The sequence below is a fragment of the Petromyzon marinus genome, chromosome 35, assembly GCF_048934315.1.
Source record: "Petromyzon marinus isolate PM22_M1 ecotype Great Lakes invasive population chromosome 35, UKy_Petmar_22M1.pri1.0, whole genome shotgun sequence".
Lineage (NCBI taxonomy): Eukaryota > Metazoa > Chordata > Hyperoartia > Petromyzontiformes > Petromyzontidae > Petromyzon > Petromyzon marinus.
This window is the reverse complement of record NC_133701.1, coordinates 9,915,392-9,925,289: the sequence shown is the minus strand read 5'-3', so window position 1 is coordinate 9,925,289 and position 9,898 is coordinate 9,915,392.

The following is a 9,898-nucleotide window of genomic DNA, read 5'->3' as shown; positions in this document are numbered from 1 at the left end:
GGCCGGAGTGTTGTTTATTGCACCCGCAGAGTTTATTTGACCAGGTAAGGCCCACGTGAGCTGCGTAGCTCTTTATCAGAAGCGAACTGGCTATCACAAATGATAGCTCGGCGAAGTGGCTTATCGTCGCGTGGAAATTTCTCACCGGGTCCTCTGCAAAATACCGGAGGACCCCGGGGAGAAAAATCCACGCGATCACGGGGAGAGAGAGAGAGAGCACGCAAACTCCAAATATTCAACATGGAACGAGGTGGGGATCAAACCCACGACCTCTTGTATGCCAGGCGAGATAGTTACCATCTCGCCACCACGGCACCCGTATTAATCAGGGCGGCCGCTGGATTCGAACTGCAAACCTCTACAATAACGGACGGCGGCGGCGGCGACGTTTGCCGCCAGACCGCATCGCCACCGCTGTGCAGCAGTGGAGGAGGTCTCTAAATCTGGATCCTTGCGGCTGAGCGTTAACATGCTCCGGCACTTTTGAAGCCAGATTTACAAGGAATGTCTTTAGAACTGGCTCTTTGTGTTTACTTTGCTGTCCTTCACGTAGCCGACCCAATTAGCACGGTCGGCTACGCACGTTGCGAAGGAAAGTTCAACATACGTACGTACGTACGCACTGGCTTGCCATTTCTGTACAGAGTAGGAGAGGAAACGCAGCTTGTGCGTGTACAGACATCCCTGTTTGTCAATCCAATGTCGGATGATGGTTTCACCACAACATCGCGCGACTTTAGCGTAACTTGACCATGCTTCACCGTGACTTTCAATGCAGGTTGGTGGAGGCGGGGAGCATACACGTTGTATCATTAATATCACGGTACAATGTCGGATTTTTGCTTCACTCCTGTCGGCTGGCAACGTAGCCCCCGTGGCAACCTGTAACACCTGTTATGCACGGTGGTCACGAATTTAAGCATTATCCAGATTTTTATTTAAAAAAGAAAACGATTTAAAGACTGTCTCTGTACGTTTGTGTATGTGTGTGTGTAATTTACCTTGCTCGAGATGAATTATAACGATACAGTAGTTAAATGATATGTAAGATATGCAGTTGCTCCCAAAATGCTTAATTATAGTGTTTGATTATTAAGTTATTCGTTCCAATTGATTCATGTTATGATGATTGTTACTTTTATTTACGATTACAGGTATTTTGCAGCTGATCTCAATGAATGTATAAAATTATGAAATAAAATGCTCATGGTTAACCTAGATTTTGAGATTTGACGAGCCTGGGCACATTCCAAGTGACATGGCCTTAGGCCTTAATCTCGGCCAATTCAATTTAAAATTAATGTGCCCGAGTTGAACTTAGCCATTGCTGAATAACAAAGTCAATTGTTTGCATCTTTCATCCTCTACCAGTGGTGTGCGGTGTGGTGAATGCGTTTTTACAGCAGCGTCCTAATTATAACTGCCCGGCGATTGGATGCGATCCGTCACAAATGTAGTTTTATTTTTCCTTAAATTCCATCCCTAAATGCTATTCTACGGAGTGTAAAGGGCCTATGTTTGTTTTAACCCCCTGGGGGTGCGAGATGCCCTTTCTGGGGGTGCGAAACATGGCCAGATTTATTTTAGAAGGTAAATAATCGAAATACAAATTAGGCAAGGGCACGTAAGTACAACTATTTAGTTTCATCAAACGTATGTATTTAATAACATCATTTCTTTAACGATTGAGAACCAAAAGGGGTGAAAGGCTGCCGTAAACGTTAAGAACCACTGCATGAGAGTAAGAGTCACCCTATGAGGGTTACGTTTTTGGATGTGTCTCGCTCGTCCCAATCGACTCTCCAAACAGTTGTTTTTATTGAATGGCATTAATTTTTTTAATGGCATTTTGTATTGAATGGCATTAATTTGAACCTATATTCGGCATGTGAAACCCAGTAAGTTTCCTTTTAAATTTAAAGACAAGGTCCGCCCGCTCAAACACATCTGGACCAGGTCCTCATCTCAATTAGTGGCTCTGAGCCAGTGGTGGAAATTCCACATTCCTATGGCAGGGACCACGAGTCTCCCTATAGGACCAGCACTGCTTGCTGGCTTACCTCTCGACCTTTTGACCATGAATCCAGTGTGCTAGCCGCAGTGGATTCGTTTTCTCCGGGTCGTGATGTCATCCATCGTAATGACACTGGAGGGGAGCGTGTGTGGGTGGTGGTGGTGGTGGAGGAGGAGGAAGGAAATTAGGTGCGAGCTGTGTTGTGCAGGGCGCGGCTGTGCGAGTGTGAAGGTTACGCCTTCGAGCTAACGGCGCAAAGGGTCGTATATCACTGATTTATGGGCCACCTTCGAGGATGTCTACGGTGACCTATCCCGTATAGAAAATTGGTAAAGACGTGTCCTAGTGCACGCAGTGCTGACCACACTGTTACCGGGCCCTGCCGTAGTCTTCTGTGCTGACCGCGCAGATTGCAGACGGGTGATGGACATGCCCATACTACCACCGATAAGCGTGGGGCTTTTACCCATCTTCCTCCAAACTCCACGGCGATTCGGTTAATTGTAATGAACCAGATTTCGTTAGTCCAGTGGGGCTCGGCTCCATTAGACCATACATGTATATGTACATTGAACTCCTTTCGCACCATACGCAGCCAACCGTGCTAATCGGAGCTTAAATGGAACGGCGTATAATTTCCCCAAATCTGGAATAATCGCTTCACACTTTCACGATGCGGTGATGGTGACAACTGGCTTTAATGAGCTGTATTGGCCAGCCGTAGCGTTTTGTACAGAGCGGTGTTCTTTTATTGCGAGGCCCGTGGGCCATTGCCATCCCCTGGTGGCGTTTAGCGCGGCCCCTGACAATACACAAAGAGTGACAACACCACCACCCCACCATAATCATCATCATCGTGCTGCTGTCAAACCCCCAATGGTTCCACATGGCGTGGCGGCCTTCACACACTGATGCCCTTTAGGCGAAAGTGGCTCCCCTCTTAAAATTAGTGAAGAACACTGATGATGGTTGCTTGTGTTGCAATCGAAACGTCGTATTATATTATTTAATTCAATTTCTTTCTACGTGACTTTAGCGAAAGAACCCAAGAATAACACTCGGACAATTCACAATGATCACATCTCCCTGATCACGTCCTACAGGCACAAGACCTTGACTCTGCTGCCGTATATGCGTGCCTCTCCTTAGCGCCCTTCGTTTTTTGGAAATGTCCTACGGTTTTTAATGGTAGGGGCGGCAGAGTGCAGTTTCTCAGCCGAATATTTTCCGGATCGCTGGTAGACCGAGGAGGTGGCATGTGACCTGTGGAAAGCGGTCACACTGCGAGAGGTACATACTGGATGCGGTGTGCCGGGTGGCGATGCGCCGTGGCGGGTGTTTTTGCCGACGCGGGCAGGCTCAGCATGAAATTAAGCGACAAAAAGCGTGGCCTCTAAAACGCACTGCAACGCCCTTGGTGGGTGTGTTGATGAATGCTGTGCGGGTGACAGCGGCGAGTCGGTTCAGTAATTGCGAAATGCCAGATAACGGCATTGCTTTAGAGGAAGCAGATACAGTAATTGCGATCGAATTCCTTCCAGCTCAAATATGTAATGATGTAAAGATGTAGCGACCAATTGATGCGTGTTTTTTTAAATTACTTTGATCATTGACGGAATTGGTCTGGGAGAAAAATAAGAGCAAAAAAACAGTTGTTAAGATGTTCAAACACCCCAATAGATACCCCTTTGCAAGGAATCAACTACTGTATTAACCACACGTTGTAATTGCGGTGAACATGCAAACAAACATGCTCTGATAATATATGTGTAGTGTTCTTCACGGAGGCACACACTTGACTTGGAGGCAACACGTTTATTCTCACACCCCAACAGAATAAATACATGAACGTAACACTGGTTATCTAGACCACAGCGGCTCAGTCAGTAACATTCTGACTGACCCACGATGCCGAGCGGAGACCGAAGATCAGAGAGACGTAGCACCGAGGGTTGATTCCAGAGAACAGCCCTGATCGGGGCTCGGCTTTTATCGGCCGCGACGTGGCTGGGCTCCACCCTTGACCACGCCCCCTTCCGGATTCTTCCCGAAGGCTCTGGCCCCGACATCACGTGTCCCTCTCTCCCCCTTTTGGGCCCCCCTTGCCACCTCGTCCGGTCACGTGTCCTCTCGGGGTCACCCAGACTGTCATGACCTCACTCGAACTCTCTCTCACTGTCACCAGGACTAAGCCCCCTAGGGCCCGCTTCCATGGCATACCCACTCTGGTGCCCGAGAGAGGCCCAAGACCCACAGCTCCACTGTTGTGACGGTCGCTGGCGCTAACCGCCATAGTGACCCCATTTATGTCACTACATATGCATTGTCTTTGCAACTGATTGGCCTACACCAGAGACAGCCTTCTTTAGTCTCATCAGTGTCAGACCAGGGACTTGATTCCTTGCAAAAGGTATCTAGTTGGTGTTTTAACATCTTAACACCTGTTTTATAGGCAGAAAAGATAAAACCTATTCCTATTTTTCATACATTAATATTGACAAAAAAAGGTCCCATGATATGGTCTACAGGGAGTTCAACCACCACTAGGTGCTCCCACACACTCCATAGCTTCGAGGCGCCATTCTCAACTGCTCAATGCACTGTTGAAAGCGATGGTCAATCCACGCAAGCACTGTGACGATCCCGTTCTCGTGGACCTTAGGGGCACCCCACAGTCCACCAGAAAGCCATGACCAACAAACATGACCAGCATTTACATGGATGGATTTAACCCCACAATACAAGGGGAGGCCCAGGCCCGGTTGAGATATTCATCACTGGTGTTGGCCGTGAGCGAGAATGGAACTCAGGTGGCCAGGTTCGCAGCACCGCCCGGTAACCGCGACACTCTGGCCTATAGTAAAACAATATCCTATAGACCAGCGGTTCCCAACTGTTCTCGAATGTGCGGACCCCTTTCCGAACCTCCAAACATTCCGCAGACCGCCACACACTGCTCGCTGAAATTGTCCATTTGCTTCACGAGGATGTTATTATTTTATTGTTCTCTTCCGCTGACCCCCCTGCAGTCTTTGCGGACCACAGGTTAGGAAGCGCTGCTGTAGAAGACATACATAGGACCCGCACGATCTACGGGTGGACGTTATTAGGTTTTTAATGTTTGAATCCTTAGTCGGGGGATTTGTTTGCTTGCCATCAGCCGCAACAAGAATTGCTGTCTCCTTCTGCCCGGGGTTTTGTTCTGATTTGTCCTGACATCTACAACGATTAATCGCACCTCCGATGAGCACGGTTGGCTGCGTACGGTGCGAAAAAAGTTCAAGGTAACATACATCGCGGCCCACGTATTGGCCATCGCTAGCCGACTGCATTTTTTTCCTTCCGAATTAAGCAAATATTGCGGCGAAGTTATGGAATTATTCAAAAGTCAGAATAGACCACAGCACGTTTGACAGGACAATAACAGACAGTTTTGGGATAATTTTAGTATGAGTTTTGGGATAACCTTGCATGTGCTTTCACGTATTTATTTATAACACGGTTCAATACATTTGTCAATAGCACTGCGGCCTTAACAGGGGGAAAACATGTGTGTAATATAGGCGACGTTTCGGGCAATGGCCCTTCTTCATAGCACTTCCACTCCGTCAGAGAGACAGAGAGACGGAGTGGATGACAGTTTCCTTCCACTAGATGCCACTGTTGTTGCGATATGGGACCACTGCTGACCTGCCACGCCTCGCCGCTCCACCCGCGTATCAGGGGATACGTCAGGAGTTTCTCGTTCCTCATCGCAGCAGCCGTGTAGCGTGTTTTTGCCGCGTCGATAATTGGAATGTACAAGCTGCTTAACCCCCCCCCGCCCCTACATCCTCCGCCGTGACGTGCTGAGCGTCCGCTGTATGAACTTGCATTGAAAGTCCAGAAGGTGATCGGTTGCTTTGGACCGCGGTCAGAGCCCCGACCTTAGACTTTGCTGGTCTATTTCGTGGCAGTGGTAAATTCACGTTTCGTGGTACGTTATTCTCTCAAATACTTTTATTTAAAAAAGAAAACGATTTAAAGACTGTCTCTGTACGTTTGTGTATGTGTGTGTAATTTACCCTGCTCGAGATGGATTATAACGATACAGTAGTTAAATGATATGAAATATATGCAGTTGCTCCCAAAATGCTTAATTATATAGCGTTTGATTATTAAGTTATTCGTTCCAATTGATTCATGTTATGATGATTGTTACTTTTATTTACGATTACAGGTATTTTGCAGCTGATCTCAATGAATGTATACAATTATGAAATAAAATGCTTATGGTTGACCTTAAAGAAAGGTTTTTTGTCTTTTTAAGGCTGCTTGTGCTATCGGAATAATGTCCGTCGAAGACCCAATTTGGATATCGAGCAGAAATTCCCAACCCTTCGTGCTAAGAGAATGGACCGTGGAGGAGGATAACTACTTCTTATATTCCTTCAATTGACCTCTGGTCTACTCAGTACAGAAGCAATACTTTCCCACTTACCCTGCCATAGGGAAGTGTATTTATAACATGAAAACCAATATATATTTAATTATCATCGCTGGCATTTAGTGAATATAACAAATGTGAATGTGATTGTTTTTGTTTGTGTAAAGTCATTGGTGACCAGATGAAGACGATCAACTCACTAAACTTGAGAACCCAGTGTAATCGCAGGCAGCTTCCTGGATTCTCATGCTAAATATTGGCAGTGCGTTTGTACGTGTTTCCCAATTAATCGATTTGCGAGCGCTGTAATTTTTCACACGTGACAACTTTGGACCACGACGGCGGCACGCGGTCGCCTCGCTCTCTTTAAAATGACGTCGGAGGGGAACTTTTAACGTCCGCTACGAAGCGGACTGTTTATTTTACGGTTAATATCCCCGCAGCATTAACCAGGGCTGCCCGCCGGATCGAACCGCGAACCTCTGCAACAACGAGCGGTGAACGCTCTACCGCCGGTTTAACGCGTAGGCTTCCACGACCAATATTATCCATAATAAAGGTTTTGGGGTTAGGTCGTGCAAATATAAATGTGTCGTCAAACCCACCACCACAGTAAATTAGTAACGTTTCTGTGTGTTGGAGAGGAAACCCACGACATTTACCACTGTGGGTTTACTCTCCAACACACCGGTGTGCTGTACTCGTAACGAATTGGCATTTTTTGTTTACGTGACAAATATTACTAATTGGCCGTGCGGGATGGCGGAGGGGTTAACGACACATGTATGTTTACGCAATCTAGGCCAAGAACCTCGGCTACATCGCTACCGCTGAGCCGCGTCACTGCCGCAGTTTGATCCCAGTGCTTGGTCAGGAATCAGAATCTTTATGAAGATTGGAGGAGGAATCCGATGACCCACGAAGCTCCTTTGCACAGATATCCAGCAGTAACGGGGTAAGCAACACGAAAGTCTGGAACAGAATGTCGCGAGAGATGTCACCGGGAAGGGGAAGTTGTGATGGTTTGGGTGGTACAGGTGATGCAGGGTGGGAGGCATGGGGGTTACCCAGAGACGGACATCTAGAGAGCACCGCGGTGGGGAGATGTTAATCACCTCTCTTGGTATGCAGGAGGTCGTGAATTCGATCCTGATCCTGACGCCTGTACATTTGGAGTTTGCATGTTCTCCCCGTGGTCGCGTGGATTTTTCTCTGGGTCATCCGGTTTTTTACCTCCACATTTAGCAACACGCGTTTAGAGTATTTGGCTGAGATATATATATACACATTTTTCACATGGTAAGCCACTTCGTTGCGCTGTCATTTGCGGCCAGATCGCTTCTGAAAAAAAAGAGCTGTATAGCTCAGTGGGCCTTGCCTGGTAAAATAAAAGAAACAAATGGCTGGTGACCAAACGGAAGATCTCAAGCAACAAGGTGGTGGTGGTGATGATGATGATGATGAGACTGCTGTAAGAGCGTGCAGTGAAGGTTAGGTGTAACCAGGGGCGGAGCCAGGATTTCAGGCCGGGGTGACATTCAACTAATTTTTATTTCAAGAATGATTAGAGAGTCAGGATGTTGAACCAGACGCCATCGGTTGGCGGACACGCTCTGACAATGCAGTTGCACGGAGTCCGCCAGACCGAGTGTCGTACACTTATACAGCAGAATGTCACCCCTGTCACCCCCCCTGGCTCCTCCTCTGGGTGTAACAGCTGGGTTGATATACGGCAGAAGGACGCGATGGGGTTTTGTGTTGGCATCGGTAGCGTAACGGGCGTAGGGCAGGCAGCGGCTGCCTTGGCCCTTACCCGGTGGCCAAAGCTACGAGTTGGGGCCCCTTTGACAATTACCACGAGATATGTTCTCAACAGTTTAGCATTGCAAGTGATACCGTTGTGAAGGAACGCAATGTCACGTGATTTGCTTTGAACGACGGGAACTTGAGTAAAAGAGAATTGGACACAGAACTCCGTTTCTGGGATATTTACATCACGAGATAGGCGTGCATTTTATTGCAAAGAGGCACCGCTACGGAGCTGGTAGACGGAGCGCCCCTGCAGCGTTAAATGTTCGAGACCGTGAGCGTGGCGACGATGCGGCTCGGGCAAGAGAGGAGTCCGCGGTACGTGATGGCCTCTGGGGGTGCCACCGTGCGAGACAAATCGCGATGTCGGGGGGGCCCCCCACCTGACCGATTGCCGCACCCCCTGAGCGGGTAACGTCGGGGTCACGACGCCACCGGTTGGCATCAGAGACGTCGATCGTGAGTCGTGACGATGGTGCCCCCCCCCTCCCCCCCCATGTCGTCGTTGGCCTTTCCTCGCCGATCGTTTGCAACGCCGTGGAGAGGACGGACTGTCACCGACAGGTGGCGCCGTCGCCCAACCCATTGGTGACGCTCGCCAAACAAAATAAAAATGCAACTTCTAGATTTAACGCTTTCGTGACTGCTAGGATCCATACTCTTTGGTTCTATTGGGTAAAGTCACGTAGGTGAAAATAAAATAACAAAAAATCACGACGTTTCGGCCACAACACAAGCGGCCTTCATCAGGTGAAGGGACGAGACTGTCTGAACTCCAGCGCTGTCCTCCAGACAGTCTCGTCCCTTCACCTGATGAAGGCCGCTTGTGTTGTGGCCGAAACGTCGTGATTTTTTGTTATTTTATTTTCACCTACGTGACTTTACCCAATAGAACCAAAAAAATGCAACTTGCCGTACGAAACGACGCACACGCGGCTTCGGGTAAAATGTTCACGGTGTTGGGGATACCCGATGCACAAGTGTAAAATCAAGAAAATAAACTCTCTGCGGTGGTAGCGTGCGATTGTGGTCGTCCAGGAAGAGACTGTAGGTCGACGCATAAGGGAGCAATGCCCCGGTCCACAAACACGAAGGAGACATCGCGGCGGCGATACGCTTCACTGCTCCTGACGCCGTTATCTGGGCTTGAGCACCTGAATGTGAAGTTGTTGTTGTTGTTGTTGCTCTGCATCTACATCAGCAGCCGTTCGAAAGAAGCAGAAGAAGAAGCAGAAGAAGGTTGTACATCGACTACTAAATGAATGCATACGTAATAATTATTATCCACCGCCTCTAGACAACACGTAATAATTATTATCCACCGCCTCTAGACAACACGTAATAATTATTATCCACCGCCTCTAGACAACACGTAATAATTATCCACCGCCTCTAGACAACACGTAATAATTATCCACCGCCTCTAGACAACACGTAATAATTATCCACCGCCTCTAGACAACACGTAATAATTATTATCCACCGCCTCTAGACAACACGTAATAATTATCCACCGCCTCTAGACAACACGTAATAATTATCCACCGCCTCTAGACAACACGTAATAATTATCCACCGCCTCTAGACAACACGTAATAATTATCCACCGCCTCTAGACAACACGTAATAATTATCCACCGCCTCTAGAC